The following is a 13,323-nucleotide window of genomic DNA, read 5'->3' on the forward strand; positions in this document are numbered from 1 at the left end:
ATCCGGGTGAATTATGAAGGTGTTTTGCAGTGTAACTCTGAAAGTTCAGGATGAATTCCAAATGCTGTCCATTCCCAGCTAAGGTCTTGTCTGGCCAAGTCTTCAGGGATGGCCCCACAGACATCTGCTGCTGGATCCCAGGAGTAGAGTATCTTCCTCCGTTGAGACTCCCTGGAAACCTGAAACTCCTGCTGGCGTGATGGGGGTGGGGGCGGGGGCGTGTTGTACCCACTGGCCCAAGGCTTCATGCTACCCAGTAAATTAGGATGCTGAGATGAATCTGGCATCTGAAAAACAGTAGACCCACTTTCAGATTCTACCCCTGACACTTACCCAAATTATGTCAGCGAGGAATTACTTTTTTGTGCATTTGACATTCTTACTTTCATTTTCCAGATTAGGCAACCATGCTGCAGGGTACTTTAATGCCTCTGCTCTTGAAATGTTCATGTTACCGAGTCTAAGCTTGCTCTGCTCGCTGCACGACAGGCCAATAAATTGGGAGACAAGGTGTTGAGGCAAGGAATAGAGACTTTATTCGGAAAGCTGGGCATCTGAGACGATGGCAGACTAATGTCCTAGAGTACCATCTTATCGGGGTCTGGATGCCAGTTTCTTTTATAGAACAGAGAGGGGGAGGAGGTGAGGAAGTAAAAAGGCCATAAATCTTGCAAAATATCTCCTGGTTTTGGCCATCCTAGGGGAGGGGATGTGTTAATGTCTTCTTTTCTGAGGCCATTCACAGGTGGGCGGAGTCAGGGTGTTTCCCTGTGGGCTGAACAAAGGCACTTTAGTTTAACATTCAGGCAGGGGGCAGGGTTCCCCACGGGAGGCCATTATGTATGCCAATAGCTATAGACAGAACAAAAGCAATGGAAAGCAAAGGTCAAAGTAAAAGAAACAGATCCAACATGGAGTCAGATTTTGTTCTTCCCTGTTACATTCACGGTGTTTGGCCCACCACCAAGTAAGCAATTAATTAGTGGCAGTAACTTCTATTATTTTCATTGTCGTCGCTACTATTTCTTTCTCAACCAAACTCGAGTCTCTGTCTACCACAGTGGAACTTTCTGGGACATATGTTTGCTTTGTGCTTCAATTTTCCTAGTTCTACATTATTAACTAAACCTATGATATCCTTCATACATAAAATTAAAATTTTAATTGGAGCTCTTGGGAATAAAATATGGCCTCATGAATGTAACGTTCATGTAATGGGTGCAATCCACAAAACGTTTTAGGTTTGTGAGTGAGAGTACTCATGAAATTCAAAGTAGAATGAAAGGTATTTATGAAATATGTATTCATTGGGCACTTAGCTTTTGCATGGTATGCGAAATGACACTTAGACTCCAAACTCATGCCCTGCTGTGTGTCTTCAAATGTATGAGGAGGAAGAATGAAGGGAGAACCTGACACACTTGCCTCATCATCCTGGCTCTGTCTCACTAGCTCAGTAACCTTGGCCAGTGACCTTACCTATCAGTGAACCCCAGTTTCCTTCTCTGTTTAAGGGGATTAGAATAACCCCCTTGGAGTGCTGTTGGAGGATTAAATGAGGAACCCTACAGAACATTCCCTGGCAAAACGTTTGGCCCAGTGTAACTCACAGAATATGAGTCCCCACCTCTCTTCCCCATTCTGGGGGCAATGGTGTCGACGTCCCTGCTGCTGCTACTGTTACAGCTTAGCTGTCCTAAAGCAAGAGAGCTTCCAAAGTTTTGCTAAGTGTGTTATGTTACCCTCCTCTGATGGATTATGTCCCAACCGTTAACAACGGTGGTGCAGGGAATTTTAATACCTGCAACATATTCCATATATAATACTAGTGAAACAAAGCCATTCACAAAAGTATATTGAATGCAATTCTCAACTATGTAAAACAGTGCTTCCAGAAGGAAGGTACCATGATATCTGTGGTCATCTTTGAGGGGTGGGTGATGAATTACGCTTATTCTCTCATCATACTTTATTTTTCTGAGGTTTTCAAAAAGAGCTTGTATTGGTTTTGTCATCATTAAAAAACAAATACTTATTACTGTTTTTAACTTAAGCCAGATCTGCAGACCTTCCATGCTGAGTCTACTTGTCAGCTCTATGGTGTACGGGGCAATTTATCTGCTTTTTTTTTTTTGGCGGGGGGTGGGGAGGGGGGTTTGTTTTTGTCTGCATTCTCTTTCTGTGCTTTTAAACCAGAGAACTGTTTCCTAATGAGAGCAATGTGTTCAAAGCTGCATGTCTGCGAGAGATCTTTCATTTACTGTACACTTAACTCATTGGGCAAAGCGATATTTAGGCAATTCTGAAGAAGGTTTTGGTTTTTTTTTTTGTTTTTTTTTTTAGGCATGAGGGAGCATGGGGTGGGGTGTTTAGTTGTAATGATTTTCCTCTGTGTCATTTAGCAGTTTTCCAGGGCTTTTCATTATGGCAGCGCTGGGCCGGTTGAGGTACCTGCTTTCTAATCAGCCCTGGCTGCCTTCCAGGCAGTCTTGGTGGAAACTCACTAGGCACAGGGTTTAATTGGGGCCACCCACCATGGAAGCGCTTCCCCCCTTTGTCCGGAGAGATGGAAGCTCTTAATGTAATGCACATAAAAACGTCCAGTACTGCAGAGCAGGCACCAGGGCTCTGATGTCCCAAGGCTGCTATTATGTCCCAGTTCAATGTCAGGTTTTCAGAGAGACTCCATCCAATTGCGGGGGATGCTTGAACTCTCAGAAAGAGAGCAATAGAAAATATTGGGTTGCAGTCTGGACACAACCCCTGATGTTTGGAACCTCTCTAAATAGATCCCAGACTGCTGTAAAAATTTGAAATCACCCCCCTCCCATCCCTTTTACAATGATCCCTCTGGCACCTTGGATTCCTTCTATTAATTCCTTGCAGAAGCCAGTTGAGTTCCAATCCTTGGTTTTAAATGATCAGCCTCTTGAAATGGTGCCTGGTAGCCTTGTGGAAACGCCAGCCTCAGGCATGGTGGGGGCCAAGTCACTATGCAGCTTCTGGAAACAGACTGCCTGCGTAACGGGGTGCAGGCCCCATACAGCACTCCTGGTGGGCAGGTGATTGCGTAGTTGGGTAGACGGGGTGTCTAGCAGCCCAGATCAGGGTGGTGGTTCAGGTGATGCGGGTTAATCAAGGGAAACAGAACTTCTTTTGTGCTTAAAATTGGAAATGTTTAATTTGGATGTGACTGTGGCATCTGCCAGCCTCCTATTGGCTGTGCTTCCCAGGATAACACAGTTGGCATCGTAGAAATAAAGCGTGGACCTGCTTTGCCCACCCCCAACCATAGCAGGGAGAGGGATGGAGAGAGACAGGGAGAGCGAGAGAATGAATGCTAATGAGACTGCCGCTTATCAAGTGCTTCATCTAGCCCCTCACCTGATGATCATGATGATCTCTATTGCTCCTCCCTCCGTCCCTGGGAGACAGTACTGTTTTTATCGCCGTCTTGTAGATGGGTAGACTGAGGCTTATAGAGGGCACGAGATTATCCAGGTTTACCCAGTGGTGTCACCATCCTACCTGTTTGACTCTACAGCAGCCCTTCTGAAACGTTCATGTGTGTACCATCACCTGGGGACCTTGGTCTCATGCAGGTTCTTGATTAGTGCAGGACGTGATTCAGGTCCGAGGCTGGAACTGAGGTGCTGCAGGTGATGGGAAGCCTGCTGGTCTGGGGACTGTACTCTGAATACGGAGGAAACAGACAACGGTTGGGTCTTGACTAGCTGCATTTTACATTCACCTGGAGCCAGGGGGCTTTAGAAATACTCCTGATGGGCATTCAGACCCCCTAATTCAGGATCTCTGGGGTTGGGATTTGGCCAGTGTGCACCTAGGTTGAGGCCATCTGCAGAGTTGGGGAGGGAGTCCTATGGCTAAAATGATCAGGGTGAGCCTCAAGGCCCTTAGGTTTACTTGAACAGCAACGAGAATGAACGGTTTGGTTAGGAAGGGAAGGGGAAAAAAGAAAGACCACTGGGTACTGGAGGGCGAGGGACGGGATACAAAATGAAGCCAAGCTGGGGAATAAGGGAGGGAGCGAAAACCAATAAAAACAGCTGGAGCTGGTTCACAGGCAGGTGTGGAGCCAGTTGGGTGGTGGATTCTATTCCTCACAGGAGGTGGGAGTAATGAGGTTCCCTGGCTGGGACTGGCCAAGGAGGGCTGTCTCAGCAGCCTGGATTGTTTTCCTTCCGGGCAATGAGGTTTCCATTCAACATGGTATCACCGCGAGTGAGCCCTGTTCCTGGTACTGGAAACAAAGATGTCGATGGCATCGTCTCTGCTCCACGCAGGCCGTGACAGTTGGGGTGGGGTCTGGCCTCCACTGTGCTTGTCTCACTGACCTATCAGAGGCTGAGGGAATGGTAGTTTGTAGGAACACAGGGAGGTGGACTTAACCCAGCCAACCTCAGCCCAACCCAGCCACGGTGATCAGGGGAGTCTGCCCTAGATGAGATGCCCCTTGTCTTCAGCCTCAGGGGTGACAGGCGCTGAGGGCCTGAATTAAAGCAGTCACAGTGAGGATGAGGGACTGATCCTGAGGCATCCTGAGGTTTGATGACCAATATCTCCCCCTCCCCATCCGAAAAATACAACAAGCTAGTGAATATAACACCAACAAAACCAAACCACGGGGGGAAAGCAGTGGGGCGGGATGGGATGAATTGGGGGATTGGGATTGACATATATACACTAATATGTATAAAATAGGTAACTAATAAGAACCTGCTGTATAAAAAATAAATAAAATTCAAAGAAAAAAACTAAAACACACACAAAAACCACACTCACAGATACAGAGAACAAACTAGTGACTTCCAGCGGGGCTGGGGCACTATAGGGTCGGGGAGTGGGGTGTACAAACTATTGGGTGTAAGACGGGCTGCAAGGATGTATTGTACAACACGGGGATATAGCCAGTATTTTGTAATAACTGTAAATGGAGTGTAACCTTTAAAACTGTATAAAAAATAATAAAAAAAAAATAAAAGAAGTTGATCAGTGGAAAAAAATAAATCTTCCCCTCCCGGCTTTGCCTCCCAAATTCAGGGGAGACGCCCAAACTTCCCAGCTTGGGGCTCTGGGCAGATGGCAGCAGACGGATAGTAGCTGATGGTTCACGCTTGGTGCCTTGTTGAGTTTAGGTGCCTCTGATGCAGCCAGTCAAATTGCCCTGTAAGTGGCTAGAAATACGTGTCTAGAGCTTGGAACAGAGATTTGAGCTGGAAAAAGAGATCTGGGAGACACCGGCACATCAGATGGGATGTGAATGTCCAGGAACGGAAGAGGTGATCTTATGAGAAAAGACAAGGGGAGGGAATGGAAGTCTGTGGGTGCCAACCTTTAAGGGACATAAAAAGGGTGGGAAGTTTTTTGATAAGTAAAAATTAAACAAGAAAGGAAAAAACAGGACAAGGTAATGACCTGGAATCTGAGCAGGTGAGAGGTGTTTGAAAAGGAAGCAGTGACCGTGAATTTCAAATGCTACAACAATTTAAAGACGATACACTGCCAAGGGCTCAGTTTCTCTCTCTCTCAAACATTTTTAATGGTTCTCTCTGAGTGAAAGGAGCAGGGTCTACACATTTTGATCTCTCTGTATTTTTTAATTTATTTTTTTTTGAAGTATAGTTGATTTTATTTCTCTGTATTTTAAAATAGCTTTTCTCATCTCATGATTATGAAATTACCCTTTGGAGTCTGGCCTTGGTGGGGACAGTTTCAGGAGACTGAGGGCAGAAGAAGTGAAGGGTAAATGACCAATGCACTTACCTTCACCTACACGGTCCAGCCTTTTGAAAGAGCACTCCGAGAGAGTGGGAACACATGGGAAGGATGCTGAGTGCATGGGGGGAAGTGATGAAATTGGTCATTTAGAAATTGTAATGCAGTACTCAGCAGTGGGTGGGATGAATCTCTGCTCCCATTCACTTCCCCAAGCCAAGATAAGGAAAGGCTTAAGAAAAGATTGCAACCCAAGCTGGGCACTGTGGATGGCTGTGTCCTGCCTGGGCTTGAGTTGAAATGAAATCCAATAGGTCCTAGGCTTCTAAATCCTGCCCGCAAAGGAGTCATTAGCCCAGAGGGGCACTCTTGTCCTAATTTGCACAGCTTCCAAATTTTGGCTACTTTCCTTCGAATGCTGGCTCAGAAGGGCACACCATTTTTTTTCATTTAATTTTTATTTTATATTGGGGTACAGTTGATTTACAATGTTGTGTTAGTTTCAGGTGTACAGCAAAGTGACTCAGTTATACATACACAGAGAAAGATAAATATCATATGATAGCATATCATACTATATGTGGAATCTAAAAAGATGATACAAATGAACTTATTTACAAACCAGAGACAGGCTCACAGACTTCAAAAACAAACTTACGGGTGCACCATTTTTGAATGCACACCCAGGCACTGTGTCTAGGAGCTGCAGCCCTTAAATCTAGTGGAAGATACCAGAATCCAGCCTGGAGTTTAGTTGAAAGAATATTCAGATGACATCCGTCTCTAAGCAACAGTTCACAGCCGAAGGAAGTAGAGTGGCTACAGGAATAAGGTTCAAAGAAGTTCCCAAAAAGGGGAGAAGAGCTATCATTTAACAAGCACCAGTGGTTTGGGGTTCTGCATCAGACATTTTCTGTTTTATTCAACCCTCATGAAAAAAAAGATGTGAAATAAGGATCGTTCACCCTGTGTGACTGATGAACACGTAAAGACTGCGTTCAAGGTCACATAGCAAAAATACAAGGCCTACTTTGAAACCCAATACAAACCAACTTAAAAGGCAAAGGAATTGGAAAGAGGTTTCTTGGCTTAAATGGCAGTGATTTCAAGGATTAAAGGAGCAGGTACAAGAATCATGGTCTTAAACTGGAGCGTGCATATTTTCCTCTTTCCTTCCTCCTCGATGGATTTCTTTTTTGCAGCTCGAGAGGATGGCTGCTGAAATATCCAGGCTTTAATCACATATCGTGACAACCTCAGCTGAAACATGGGTTTATTCTCCCAAATTGTGTAGATCAGCACCAGTAAATGGTTCTAACAAGTCACACTTGAGTCCAGACCACCACCACGCCCCCCCCCACCCCCACAACCCCGCTTTGGCCAAACATTTTTTGCCCAAAAGAGAGTGTTATTATGTTTGGGCAGGTCTAAATCATGGATTAAACCAGAAGAATGGAGATGGAAATGTTTAGAAGGCAAATCACTCTCTCCAAAAATTCAAAGACCTAATCAAATAACAAATTCTTCCTGCTCATAACTGTATCAAGGAGCCAATCCCAAGCCCGTCCTTTATTCTTTCTATTATACTTTGCTTTCTCCATGAATAAAAAAAGAGTCAAAGGCATCTCAGAAGCTTTAAACCCTATTGGCTAGGAAGCAGTGCTGGCATTCACATGGAGGTGTAAGTACAGTGGGCCACAATTATGGGTTTGTAATATATTTAGTTACATCAGAAACACCCAGGTGTTGGTTCAAAGACAGATGTCTGGGCCTCATCCCAGACCCACTTAATTGGAATATTCATAGGGATGCCCAGAAATGTCAGTTCTAACAACTGCCCAGGTGATTTTGATTAGCAGTAGTTGTTCCCAATCTTGGCTTTCCCGGGCTTCGGGCAGATGGGCTGGTGTTAAAGATGTGAGTTTGGGAGTCATCAGGGCAGATGTCTAAGCCTGCGCGTGATGAGATCTGGTGGTTGAGAAGGAGAGAATACTTCATGTAGACAAGAGTCATTTCCCTTTCTCGGGCAGCCTGAGATTTTCCAGAGCTTTGGCAAAGTATATGCTCCATTCTTTGCTGCACAGGGAGTGCAGAACTTGGCCTTGAGTTCGTCTGTGGGAATAGGGAGGCTAGTTGTAATGTTGCCTCTCCAGTCTGGAACAGACAAGCTACTTTTAATTGTAGGGCTTGGGAAAAGACTGAAAATAGAGCCGGGAAGCAGCACATGTAGACAGAGCAAGGGAAGCTGAGATGAATAGAGGTCTCAACATAGAGACAGTCAGACAAGCGCAGGTTGCAAAGAGAAGAAATTGATGCCAGTGTCCCAGGAAAGTGGCATGAAAGACTAAATATAATTTGAGCTGAGAGAACAGTTGGTAGTTCCTAAATTGTGTTTGCGGATGATCTCCTGTCACTAAGGAAAACCAGTCTATGCATGTCATTTGCTTGAATTTCACTCTTTATTTTGCATGGTGAAGGAAGCACTTTATCTTTCTGGATGGTTATCTCTAAAGAAGATGCTGCTCTGTCTTCCTCCCTTTCCCCCTCCCCACTGTTTTTGAGGACGCTGTTGTAACTGCACCTTGTTTTCTGAGACATTGGCCAGAAGGCAGCCCTTGCCTCTCAGGGCTCAAGGATGGAAATCCATTTCCGTCTCTTTATTTTTCTTTTTGGCTACTGTGTTGAAATAAGTCCTGTTTACTGTTTCTAGGTTACCCTGTTCTAGGTTCGGATACTTAGCTTTGGACATCTTTCTCTTTGGACATGAAAATGCTTTCTACAGGAAACCGTCAGGAACCTGTTAAATAGAACCTGACGGACCATTCAGTGCAGCTTTAAAATGCCAGAGGAGGGCCACCATCCCTCTGTGAAAGTCAGCTGTGATGGGAGAGGGGCTAAATGTTTCTTTCTTTCTGTGGAAGAGACCCTTGCATCCTCATGGAGCAGAGATCAAGGAAAAAGTGAATCAATAACAGGGATCACTATTTATTTCTTGCTCTGACCAGGAGGGGGTATGTGACTTAAAGCATATTATCTTGAAAAAGAGGTTAAACTTATGTCAGTGTAAAAAGATGAGAAACCAATACCTAGAACTGTACCACTGATTTTAAAGGATGGAAAAGAGTGAAACTCTGTGATCTCTCCATTTCCCCACCATTCCCTCCCTGTCTCCCTTCCTTCCTCCCTTCCTTCCTCTCTTTCTCTCTCTCTCTTTCCTTCCTTCCTTCCTTCCTACAAATAGTTACTGAATGTCTTCTCTGTGCCAGGCTCTGGGCTAAGTATGACAGAATACACCATGACAGGGATTATTTTTTTCTTTTCCCCATTTGTTCATGCAGTGTTTGTGTCCCTCTCCCAAACTCATATATTGAAACCTAATCTGCAATGTGATGGCATTTAAAAGGGAGGGCTTCGGGAGGTGATTGGGTCATGAGGGCCGAGGCCTCACGAAAGGGATTAGTGCCCTTATAGGAGAGATTCCTTGCCCCTGCCACCTTGTGAGGACACAGCAAAAAGGCCATCTATGAACCAAGAAGCAGGATCTCACCAGACATCAAGCGAATCTGCTGGTGCCTTGATCTTGAACTTCTCAGCCTCCAGAACTGTAAGAAATATATTTCTGTTGTTTCTAATCCACCTAGGCTGTGGTATTCTGTTATAGCATCTCAAATGGACTAAGACAGATTACTATGAACTTTAGATATTCTTTACAGTGTCTTAGATTTATAGTTTTTAAAATCAGCTCAAATTTAGATTTCCAAGTAATTTAGAAGCTGGTGCTCCTTTGCAATTCACAACTGAAAGGACCATGTGCTCCCGACTCTCTGTCACCATCTAGAGGCAATTTATACATATTGCAGGGCTAGTTCGTGGAAAATCATCCCAGAAGGTGGGGCTTGCAGTGTTTGTGTATCAACCCTACAGAATAAATTGGACCCAGTCATCTGCAAGTGAATGGAATGGGAAGTTTTGCTCACATAGGAGTATATGAGACGGGGGTCTTGATTTCTGTACCAAACCATGGAGGGCCGGGATCTCCTGGGCGCAAATGTTTCCGAGGGTATGGGAGAAGAGCTGTAAAATCAGTGGGGGATGGGACACTTAGATGAAGTTCAAGAGGAGGCCTCCAGTCCCTCAGCGGTGGGCACTCAACAAATACTTGTCCAATTGAATGAGAAGCTATGAGGCTCCAGATCAATGGAGAAAAATGCCACAGAGTAGGACTGGAGTCCACACTATTCATCCAGGTTCTCACTAGGGGTGATTTTGTTTCCCAGGGACATCTAGTAACATCACAACATTTTATCACAATTGTGAGGGTGCTACTGGCATGTAGTGGGTAGAGACCAGGGACGCTGCTCAACATCCTACAATGCACAGGACAGCTCCCACCACAGAGAATTATCCATCCCCCAAGGTCAATGGTGCAGAGGGTGAGAAGCACAGGTAAGAAGTGTTCTCTGAGACTCAAGCCCTGACCATGGTGAGGAACCTCTACTCCTGGTCGCAAAAGAGCACGACCAAAGGGGTGTGGATGACTTCATGCAAAGGTGTCTCACTGGAGAGATGCAGATCAGGGACATGGTTTCATTGGGCCAAGTGTGGGCACACCATGTACCCCTCCAGCTTCCTTTAGAAGCATAAAGCACTGAAGTTACCTGTGTCAGAATCACCCACAGCTGCTTGCTACAAATGCATATTTGGGCCCAGCACCAAATCTACTGAATCAGAATGTCCATGGCTGGTGGCCCAGGCATCTGTATTTTAAGCCAGCATCATGGGTGATTTTGATGCACGTTCAAGTGTGACATAAGGTGGATAAGTAAAAGAAATTCTGGATATCATCTGTTCTTATTTTTAAAGCCCACTTATAAAGGGCTCAGAAGAACATTCACTTAATCCTTGGGATATCCTTTTGCTATATTGTGTTTACTCCTGTTTTACAGATTATAAAATGGAGGCCACAAGAGCTTAAACAGATTACATCGTGAAACCCACGTGATTTGTTTAACCTGGGTTTTCTCACCGTGAGGACTTTACAAACAGAAGCTGTACCACCTTCTCTGCTTTTCTAGCCCCAGCTTTAGATCTTCACTGATGCATCCAGTGAAACAGACTCTGAACACACACACACACACTCACACCCCTTAAATCTAAGTTTCTTACATGCTTCACCCACAGCCTACAAGGTCCTGTTGACCTGGCCATCTGCTATTTCTGTCTCTCCCTCTGGCCTGTAGGCCTTCCATCATGGCAGGTACGTTTCCTACTTCAAGGCTTTCACTCACACTGTGCTCTGTCTCCTGACATGCAAGACCTCACTCCTTTCTTTCTTTATAAAACTGACCCACTCTCTTCGGTCCTCTTTGAAATGTCAGCTCCTAACAGACATCTTATAGTTGCACACCCACTCTTAGACCCCCTCCAATTAAATTAGATTCTGCTGTTATTCTAATTTAGGACCCCATTCTTTTCCTGTATAGTATTTGTGATCATTTTGGTTCTGGTATTGTCGAGTTATCCCTTGAGGGTCTTTTCCGTTAGCCCGTGAGGAGAATATATTTTGTTCATCACTGCAAACAGTGGGGATCAAAAGATCAAATAAATGTGTGTAAATGAGCAGGCACACAGCAGAGGGGGTGCGCATTCATGGTGGTGGCAGCGGTGTATGTTACGGCTCATTTCTGCGGGTTGCGGGGTCTGGGGCCAGGATTCAATCTTGAGGAGTTGGAAACGCGGTCACTTGAAGAGGTGAGGCCACCGCCGGCCAGCCTGGGTTTTCACACGCTGCAGCCGGTGGCAAGGCTCTTGCTTCCAGCCCTCCAGGCCGCCTGAGATTTGCGAGTTACCGGGATTACTCTTTGGGTAGCGAGGTACTCTGGAGCCCAGCCAAGCCCAGTTTCCTCCACCTTATCAAGGGGTTAATAAGGCCCACCTTTGCAAGGAGAGGGTCCGAGGTGAGCGAGATAAAGCAGAGGAGGGCAGCTGGCCCTTTGGAGGTATTGAGAACGCTAAATATCTGGGCTGTCTCGCCAGGAGACTCGTGAAACAGAAGTCTGCACCGGCAGCGAGAGGAGTCGCGCCGCTCACCTGAGCTGCCCCCCTGCTCGGCTCATCGCTCCGTGCGCTTCAGTGACGTTTTCCCAGCCTGGCCCAGGGCGCTCTCCTCCCTCCCTCGGCGGTCGCTCCCTCCCTCCCCCTTCCTCTCCCCCAGCCTCCCCTCCCCATGCGCCCCCTCCCTCGGAGCGGGAGCGGGGAATCCCACGCCCTTGCACCAGCCCGGGGGCTCGGACGGGCCCGGGAGCCGCTGGTCGCCAATCACCGTGCGGTGGAGAGGCGGGCGCTCGGCTCCGGCGCGCTGGGGGAGCCAGCTGGCTCTGCTGGCCCCGGGAGTCTCAGACGCTCACCCCGACACAGACAGACGCACGGACGGGAGGGCGGGCGCGAACAGAGTCCCCCGGCCGTCTGCGCTCGGAGGCGCGCGCCAGCCCTGGCCCGGGGCTCCCCCGTCCCGCCTCCGGGAGCCGCAGGCGGCGCTGTGCAGACCGGCGCCGGCGGGAGGGAGGGCGCGCGGGCGGCCGGAGCCGGGGAGGCCCGGCGCGCCCGGCCCGCGATGTGAGCGGCGGCGGCTCCCACCTGGCGCCGCACCTGGAGCGCCGCGCTCCGGGGCGGCGGGGAGAATGTGCGCCGCCCGCAGCCGCCGCGCCCGCACCTGACCATGGAGTGCGCCCTCCTGCTCGCGTGCGCCCTCCCCGCCGCCCGCTCGGGCCCGCCGTGGGGGCCGGCGGGACGGGGGCGCGTGGCCAAGGCAGGTGCCCGGCGGGGAGGCGCCGATGGCGGGTGGCCGGGGACCCCAGCCCCGCCGCGCCCCTCACGCACGGTGTCACCTTTTCTCTTGCAGGCGCTCCAGCTCTGCTGCCTTTGCTGTGCGTCGGTCGCCGCAGCCTTAGCCAGTGACAGCCGAGGCGGCGGCGGCAGCGGATTAAACCACGGTTCGTATTCGCCCCCCCCGCCCCCCCACCCGCAGCAGGGCCTCTCCAGGCACTTTGTCCCTTCCTTCCCCCCAAAGAGAGAAAGGGCAGAAGAGGTCACCCCTCCCCCCACGTGGCAGGTGTGCGCGCGTCCTGGAAACGGTTCCTGTTTGGAGAGGGGGATGTGGCCCGGACTCCGAACTTATCGGAAGAATCAGTGCCTCAAGCTGCAAGTCACATAAATGAGAAAACAATACTTTCCCTCGTTCACAGACGGCTGGTTTAAAAAAAAAAAAAAAAATCCGTGCTGCGGTGAGAAATTAGAAAGTGAGTGGACATTGACCAGGTAGCTGATATCAAAGGGCACCTTCCTCGTCTCCTTCCTCTTCCGGGAAAGGACATGCCCCCTTCTTCCCCCATCTTTCCTCTCCCCCATCTTTCCTCTCCCCCATCTTCCCTCCCCCCACTTCAATCCTGTCCCCTTTCTCCCTTTCCTTCCTTCTTTCTCCCTTTTCTCTTCCCTCGTATCATTGATTCCCAAAGATCACTTTTAGAGAGAGGAAAGCAGGTAGCCTCTGGCGGGGGTGGGGGTGGGGTGGGGGGGATTTGCTTTATC

General features: G+C 48.0%; 1 long non-coding RNA gene across 1 annotated transcript; it reads right to left on the reverse strand.

The window, feature by feature from the left end:
• Positions 1-513: 513 nt before the first annotated feature.
• LOC309616179 lies at positions 514-11,687 on the reverse strand. The gene is made up of 2 exons (XR_014237337.1): positions 3,529-11,687; positions 514-775 (listed from the first exon to the last, which is right to left on the reverse strand). It is a non-coding gene; the product is annotated as an uncharacterized lncRNA (long non-coding RNA).
• Between the last annotated feature and the right edge of the window lie 1,636 nt (positions 11,688-13,323).

The sequence above is a fragment of the Balaenoptera borealis genome (genome assembly GCF_965194805.1).
Source record: "Balaenoptera borealis genome assembly, chromosome: 19".
NCBI lineage: Eukaryota > Metazoa > Chordata > Mammalia > Artiodactyla > Balaenopteridae > Balaenoptera > Balaenoptera borealis.